This window comes from Nesoenas mayeri, assembly GCF_963082525.1.
Source record: "Nesoenas mayeri genome assembly, chromosome: 2".
Lineage (NCBI taxonomy): Eukaryota > Metazoa > Chordata > Aves > Columbiformes > Columbidae > Nesoenas > Nesoenas mayeri.
In genome coordinates, this window is record NC_137543.1 from 35,716,956 (window position 1) to 35,726,281 (window position 9,326).

Consider the following 9,326-nt stretch of genomic DNA (forward strand, 5'->3'; position numbering starts at 1 on the left):
CTGAAATAAGCCCAGAGAATAACCTGAAGAAGCAAGGGCACTGCTTCTGGTGTGACAACAGAGGGTGGAGGACAGTGATATCCGACTAAAATAGATATTGTTACAGAGGATACTACAGAAAAAGGAAGACATGAGCTTTCATGAATGGCAGAAGACATACCACTTATATCATTATCCACTCACCATTAATACAACTGCATGTGATCAGGTCATGTCATGAAATGAAGTTACAAGTCACAAATTACAGCAATGGCCTGTTTTCTAGGGAGAGCAAGATTAGTCATCATTGCTTCCCTGCTGCTCCGTTTAATTTCTGTCTCTCTAATATGATACCAAGAAAGTCAGATTCAGCAGTGTCTGTTCAGCAATTGGAAATGAAGTGTCCAAACCGTTGTGTTTCCCATTTGTTTTGTGATTTTTGTAATTTTTACACTCATAGTGCGGCAGGTGGATACCACTCTTATCTATCCTTAATGTTACTAGTGGGCTGGTAGCAATCCATTCTTATAAGTTTAAAACAATCATTAACAAATTACAATTGGATGCTTATTAAGGTGTGGATCTCTGCATATGCAGTTTCCTGTCACACTGCACCACTAGCATATCAAAGATTCTGGATAATCAGTTCCAAGAGCTGCATTACATGAAAACCCCACTACTAGTGCCAGTGCTCCATCTCCAGGTCCTGTTCTTCCATCTCCTACAATTGTACTGGACTGAAGCTTAGGGCCTTTTAGAGGGGTGGTGAAGAGTTGGGACAAGCTCATGACAAAACTGTGTCTTTATTTATTAGACCTCAACTAATTTTTCTTCTGTGGTGTTCTTTTTTGTTTGTTTGTTGGGGGGGGGGGGGGGGGGGGGGGGGCGGCGGGGAGAGGAGGGTATGTTTGTTTGGTTTGGTGGGGGTTTGTTTGTGTGTAAGTGTGGGGTTTTTGTTATGTTGGTGGGGGTTTATTTCCGTTGCTGAGTAAACATGCACAATCTCTCAACCTCCATTACATCCTGTAGCAAGAGCTTTCATAGCACATGGAAGTCCCTCCTTTTGTTTTGAAAAAAGCATTTCTGTTTTATTTGATGTCTCTCATATCACAACAGATAAGCAAACAGGGAGTGATTAATTCCTGTTCTGTGTCAATAGCAATTTTGTAGACCTGTAGTATACCACCTTTCAGTTCACTCTAGTCTGAAGAGTTCTGATATAATATGTTTTTTTCTGTGAAAATTGTAAAATAGCTATGATCATGCTTCTCTCCCTACAGGTATCATTTGTAACTGTACTATATTCTTTTTCTGAGTTGAGGAAATAAGAACTGCATATGGGGAATAAGAACAGCACATTGTAGAGTTGTAGAATGGCATGGTATTGCTAAAAAACAAACAACAAAAAAAATACCTTTCACAAAAGTGTTGAAAAACAAAATTTTATCTCAGTTTGAAATTCAAGTGCAGCTCTTCTGGTTTAAAGAGAGGCCAGGCTTACAGTTCACCTACCAACGTAGGTAAACGATTTACTCAGTGTCACAAGGAATTTTAAACAACTTAAACGGCCAAATCTTAAATTATTATCCCATTCAATCAAACAGTTGATCAACCCTTGACCTGATGGACCAACTCTTAGGTAATAGGGGACTGAAATACTATTTTGTAATAATCCAGACATTCCTACATGATCCTAGAATAATTCTAATTCTTCAGGCAAATCCAACCCTTCAGCATGTATTTATAAACCTAACCTTCACTGTTTAGCTATGGATATGCTCAAGCCCAAAAGCTGAGTACCCCGTTAGAATTTCTCCGGCTATTTGCTAGTTCCACTGAAGTTCTCATCCAGGGGAACTGGGGCAATTTAAGCACAGAATCTAAACAGAAGAAGCTAACAATTCCTTATCCCACACTCTAACTGACATAAGCAACACCAATGCCACTTTTTCCTTGGTAAAAAAATATGTGGTAAAAAAATCTAATGTTCAGGTTCCTGCTACCTGGCCTTTTCAGGCTGACACTGGTTAAATGAAGAGCCTGATTTGAAAGAACAGGGTGGGTTGAAAATATGCCATTACCTGTCTTGTAAAGTTTTGTGGATAAAAAGAGAAATTCTACCCTTGGCATTGTGAACCTCCCATCTTTGTAAGCCAAGAAAAAACATATATATATCCTTGACAGAAGGGGAGTAGAGAGTAGAATGGAGTGAAACAAAATGTTGGTAAGAAAATTTAGGCTGTGGAATTATTTTTGTCCCTCTATTACATTCCTTTCTTTAATAATCACTTAGGCAACTAAATCTCAAAAATGGAGAATGCTTTCTTCACAAACTGAGCTTCTGACATTATTACCATGCAATGAAATCATCATACCATGCCTTAACGTCTATTTGGAAGATTGTGAAGTCTTTTTAATGATTCTACTAAGAATGCATTTCTAATGGAAGTTGCTTTCCAAATGAAAATAGTGCCTGGATAAAGACAATCAACTGCATAATGAATGCTAGAACCACTGATTAATAGTTTATGCATGAAGTAAATTAGTTGGTAAGCAACAGACCAAGCATGTCAAGGAAGGATTAGGAAAATGAAATGCAGCCCCCACACTTACAGTTGCTTATACAGTAAACAACACTGCCCCTCTCAGCTCAGCAACCACCATCTGTTTTCATAAAATATGTTAATATTTTGTAGTGCTTTTTGTTATTTTTTTTTTACTATCACGTTTGCTACACTAGAAGGCATCATATTGTCAGATATGCTCTTTTTTCGAGTCTGCTATAGTGCCTAGAGTAATAGGGGCAAAATATTTAAAACAAAAAATACAGATTTTACAGACATATACAAGCCAGGCTATAGGAACATACAGTTAAGTTAAGTTAAAAAAAAAAAATCCAGAGAATCTGGAGTTTGGGAGTTAACCCAAACCAGTCCATCTGCATGGATCACTGAAGTACTATGGGGGTATTTTGGCTGAAACCCAGAGTCCCTTACTGACTTTTACATAGCACCGTATCCACACTAACAAATTCTCTGGGCCCAAGGTGCTCACTAAGCAGCTCTTGGCAGCACAGTTGTTAATGTCCCCTCTTGCCAAGGGGTTTAGGGCTGGTCCCTGTACTCCTGTATTTGCGGTGTGGTCAGCCTGCAGCTTGTGTAGACACCCCCAAGCAATGAAGATGTGAATATTCAACACTGATCTATGGGAAATAGCAATCCTAGGAAGGGTTCCATGGTATTAGAACAATATTTAGGCCAAGATTTTTTCACAAACTGTATGAGTGAGGAAGACTATATTAGGGTTTTCTATTAATATTTAGGTGTTGAAGGCCTTATAAAAGCTGCAGCTCTCTCTGGCAATTGGGTTTATGGAAAAGGTGTTACAGGGCCTCTGGAAACATAACATGAAGCTTTTTCAGGTTCTCCCAGCCAAAAATTCCAAACTGCAACTATATTCATTATGTGATAGCCTCTGGCAATAATGAAATATAGACTGTCCTCAAGGTGCTTCTCTGGCTGCACAGCCAGGCTCTGCCCCTCTCTTCCTGTGCAAGAGACAGGCTCATGCACTTTCCATGGGTACAAGTGGGGACTAGTGGAGACTGAGCTGAAAGGGGGGCTCTAGGTTGGAACAGGGCAGGGCCTAACCTTCCTTTCTCACCCGTGTCTTGGTCTCACTCAGGTTGTATCCAAAACCCTGTTGCCCCTTGGCCTCCCCATGCATAGACTGCCTACATGTCATGCAAAGGTGCTTGCCAGTGAACAGCAGCAGCAGAGCTAACTCCTGAAGAAGCCCCAGACAGGCCTTAATATAAAATAAAGGGACAAGACGGATGAGGTATGGGCAAGTATCTTCTGAAATAATTTTCTAATTGCTTGTGATTTCAAAATATACCATGATAGAAGATGGATATTGTATGAGCTGTCTTCTCAAGCTGTGCTCTGACTTCAGATGACAGAACAATGGTGAATTGCACTTGTGGAGGACCTGCTTCTGTAGCTCAGTAGGGAATAGGAAAATCCAGTCTTCTAAATGTTATGAAATGGGCTTTTTTTTTATTTTTAAGCATGGTACAATACTGAATTGATCAGTTTATTCCCCTGAGCAACAACTATCAATTTCCTGAGATCAGCTACCGTAAACTGTATCAGTAACCACAGATTCTCCCTAATCTACTGCTGAGAAAACCCTTTTTTAGAACAAAAATTCAGATGGAGGTCTTAAATTATGTCAAATTCTTGGCTTTGTGTACCTGACTGTCTGACACACACATAAGATAACACTGACACAATATTGTTGAGACTTTTATAAGCAGCGAATAAATCATTGGTTTGATAGCCATTCATTTGCACATTTTATTGATAAATGGAAGCTGAAAGTGAAAGACATAGTATTTTAGTTGGATTTTGTTGCTTTCTTCCTGAGTGTCTGACCTGAAAACTCCATTATTTCTCAAAACACCCAAGAATAAGAAGTAGCAATTAATCAGCAAACCAGGGGCCACCCATCTTACATGTGGCATTTGGTAACTGCTGAGCCTCAGAGGTCCAACCCTCTTTGGTGGGGTGAAAACAATTATTGCCTGTGACATGGGCGGCAAGTTATCAGTTTCTCTTTTCCCATGCACAATGGGGCATTAGAGGAAAAAAAGAAAACAAAACAAACAACCAAAAAACCCCCACTTTGTGGTTTTGTGTTTTTTCTTGCTGAGAGAGAAAGGCCACACCTGGCTGCCTTAATTATACTTCTAAATACATACATGTAAATATAAGTTCTTTGACTGGGAGAAAATAAATGAGAGAAGGCTTTGGGGGGGGTTATTTTTTTTTCTCTCCAATTAAAGGCATAAATTAGTTACTGATAGCTACAATTGTTGTTCAAGTCTGATTATAATTATAGAAGGTAAATCACATAATTATAATTTGATATTAATTTCCCTGATAATAGTCATTCTTGTTTGAAACTGCCATGCTTATTTCTTTTTATGAAATTCCCCAACTGTTTAACAGAATGCTGGATAAATGGACACACAGCTTGAAAAATATATTTGCACGTATTATGCTTATCTTTAAAAAGCTGTTGATTACAGCAACTGTTTGCCAAAGCTCAAGCTCATTGGCCTATGCAAATTTTAATAGTGTCATGTAAGAAGTTGTTTATAGGGAACTTCTTCCATGTTATGTGGCCTGGTCTGTTTTCCCTTGTGTTTACATAACTGCACCATTCACCTTTGCGAACTATAAGGTCACATTCAGTTGAGATCATGTAGTTGATGCCATGGTAGCAAACCCAGGGAGAATTCACCGGGCTAAGTTTCTTGCACTGTTCTTGTCAAGTGAGAAAACATTATAGGGTCATATCAACAATTCGCACCTAAAGAAAACCTAATTCAAGTTGATATGCATTTAATTTTAAAATACTTGGTTGCTTACTACACTGAAGACAGTAACACAAAGTTTCAGAGGAAGGTTACTTATTTCAACATGCTGTTCAGAAATGCTCAAAAGGCTTTAACAAGGCAATCTGAAACGTTAAATGGAAGCCATTATGCAGAACAAATAAGAGAGATTCAAAGGATCTCAGAGAAGTCCATGTCTATAGGAGAAAGAAGATCCATTTCCACTATTCAGTTTTTGGCTATTTAATGGTTGAAACTAATATACCTATGGTCCCTCTACAGATAGTCTGAAGAAAGATTCTTATTGACGACTTATCGGGGTTCTGCTACAGGTGACAGAATTACTGTGCAAAGGGTGAGTCTCATTACCTGGTTTTGGCTACCTAAACTGTGTCCTGCTGATGTTCCTTTTGTAGTTAGTGGGAAAGGGAACCTCTAAAGGAAGATTCACCACATCCTAAATACGTGTCTGAGTAGACAGAATGACAGTCCTCTGGATGTACTTTTGGTTTTGTTTTTTTTTCCCATTGATTGTAGAGGACCCTATGCAACTTAACATCCAATTTGAATTAATTATATACAGCAGAAAACTGAGATCAATACCAGCCTACAAGTAAGGGTACCAATGCCACTCAGATAACAATGCCACACACCAGTGGCTGTGGCAAAGCAGGACAGAGCTATATGAGATACTGTTTTGCTGCTTTGGAGTGCTGACAAAAGCAACAGATTGCTGACTAAGACTCATCCTTTGAAATCTAAGCTAAGGAATTACTATAGCCCAGCAAAACATAGCCAAAAACAACTTGGGAGAGACCTGTAGCAGTGGGTTTTCTGCATTGTTGTATCTGTTGTATGACACCATTTTCCAGGGCCAAGATTATAAAATTCTCTTTCTTCTCACTCTGCCTTTTCATTAAACTCAAATAGTATAACGAAGATCTGATGATTTACAAGACAATCAGCAACACACCATCTCTGTCACAGCAGTTCTTGTCTCAGTTGAATAATGAAATGTTCACTAAAGATGCACATCTTCACGTGGGACATAGCTTTTAAAAGTCTCAAATATAGGGATAGCAGAATTATAAAAAGCCTGTGGTGTTGTCCTGAAGTCTCTCAAACATTTATGTGAAGACCCACCTGTGAGAACTGGTCTGAAGATGGAGCAGTATTTGCCTGAACATCGCCATCAAGAACTTAGAGAACTGAAGCCCTGACAGAAAGAACAGATGGACAATGACTTGGAGAGAAGCCTGAGGAGAAGCATTTTGTTGCAGTTTCTCCGATTCAGGGGGTGGCTGCTACTAACAATGGCTGCTGTGTGGACTTTGCCTGCTGCTTCAGCCAAACGAGCCCCTGCCTCCTGAAAGTGGTTGTTATGAGGTTGTCTTTGACCCAGGGACAATAGCTGCTGTCCAGAAGAATGTGTTCTCACCTGCAGCCTCAGTTACATGTGTTCCTCACCTGCTCCCTCAAACAATGGCCAACGAAAAGGAGCATGCCCAGAAGCTTGCCAAGGGTCCTGAGGTCACCCAGTGGACCAGAGAAAGACTCCTGAATGCTGGACATGTAAGCACTGGCAAAAGAAAGCATGAAATCTTTCGAGCCTGCACAGTACAAGCCTGGGTTGTGAAATCAAGGTGGAGACTGGCCTCAAACAATGGGAGCAAGGGGGAGTGAAGAAACATAAAAGATGACTCCAGAACGAACACCGTTGAAGATCTTCCCGCCAGAGGATTCTGAACCACAACAGAGGGCCAGCAGGACTCCACAGGACATGGAGACCAGAGGGATGCTTCTGGAACTGGACTGGTGATAAACGCAACCTCATTTCTCATCCTTACTTTTACTTTTTCCCCATTTCTTTTCCCTTTTCTTTTTCATATTCCCTCTCTCTATTGCCACTTTATGGGCAAATGAATAAAGTAACACTGTTTGATTGAACTATAACCCCTTGGCATTTTGGTCACCTTAATTTTGCGCTCTGAGATCAAGGTAAAGGAACCATCATGAGTCTATTGCCGAATGGACCGTGACACCACCCCAATTCTGATGACTAAACATCTGCCAGGGAAGAAGAGAAGCTGTTTTCTAGACCATGGACTCAGTATTCATGGAAACCAATCTCTATGAAGGAAGCCAGAGCCAAAAGAAGGCAGGAGTTGAACTTAATCTTAGAGTGAAAACCAAACACGCAAAGGGGGACAAGTTTTCTGCAGAAAAAAAAATATTTGTGCTACAGTGCATTGAACATGAGTCACTGAAAGTCATAATGTTGTAAAAGAAAGATAAAAACTATAGCTATGATGTAAAAATTGCACTATGCCCTATGGACACAAAAAGTAAACCATCTGGTACACTCAGCAGTAGCTAGTGTACTGCACAAAGATGTTGATCCTGTACTTTAAGGAGCACATGGTCAACTGGAAGAAACATCCACAGGAAGAATTGTCAGTCTACAAGACAAGACATACATGATTAAGTGGTTTCATGTGCTTGACACTTGGAAAAACCTGAGAACACAATAGTGATCTTCAAACATGCAAAATACTGCTTTACAGAAGAAGGAAGTCATCTGGTCTGTGAGGCAGAGAGGACAACAAGGGGCTCAGACTGCAGTAAAGAGGCTAGATATGGGAAGCTTCTGACTGACAAGATTGTTTGAACTAGGAAGGTTATGTGGGACATTGTAGTTTTCAGAACCAGTTAGAAAACATCTGTCAGGAATGGCACAAGCACACTGGTCCTGTTGTAGGACAAACAAACTATAAAATGATGTCTGAGGTCCCTTGCTGCTCTACTACAGTATAACACACTTCAGGCTTGACCCAGTGTGTGGAGTATGAGATGTGGAAAAGGGCTGAAAATCACCAGCTCCCAGTGTTTCTATTTGCTGTGCCTTCCTCTCCATCTTCATATCTTTGTCTTTGCAAGTAGCCTTCAAACATGTAGCTTTGTTGTATACTTTCTCACAGCAGCCAGGAACTGTCCAGGAATATTTAGACCTTGATTTTCAGCAGTTTACTTACTCCTCACAGAACCAAGTGGGTAACCATCTCTTTTCTAAGAGGCTTGTAGACTCCCATTAAAAAATACCTGTGTTTAATCACAGAAACTTAATATCACTAATAAGTGCTGAGTAGACAAAGGATCACAATGCAACTTTTTGTTGCATTCCAGTTGCAACAGATATAATATTATTCTAAGTATTGTCATCCTAGACACCTGGACAAAATGTCAGTAGTAGTAATAAAAATGGTAATAATGATGGAGATTTTGTATTGAGATTAGTGAAATACTAGAGCTTCTGAGGAACAAATGTGCACTTGAAACCTTTCCTATCCTTTCTCAGTCTGCTCTCTTATTTACAGCTTTGTTCAATATGAGAAATAGAAACAGTGTGCTAAAAATAGAAGCATATATGAAAACCAATATACAATAACAAGACAGCCAGCACAGTTTGTAGTTTAAACAGGTGTTAGCAGGCTAAGGTAAGTTTGAAGCATCACTCCCTATCCCACCAAGGTCTATGTTTCACAAACCTAATGAATATAAGACTTCATAGTGGGAATCTTCACTGTGACTTGTATTTGTTATATGTTAGCTAATTGGAGGTAAAAGGAGAATATTTTTTTTGTGAAGATGGATTCCAAGGGGTTATGTGCACTCCATCCAAATAATGTGCCTCACTATTATTCTATTAAAAACCTGCAAAATGTAACTGAAGTGCTAGGAAGCAGAGAAGAGTATGAAGAGGTAAAACAGGACAATTCTTCAACGGGAATGAATGACAAGTACATGTACTGCCTCAGGTTCAGAAAAGATAAGTTGTTTAATCTCTCCAAGCTTTATTTTTTTTTAAGAATATACACATGGTGAAAACCATGGGCAGAATGTAGGCAAGCCTAAAACCTTTGAGCTGTGTGCACGCTTAACGCATAAT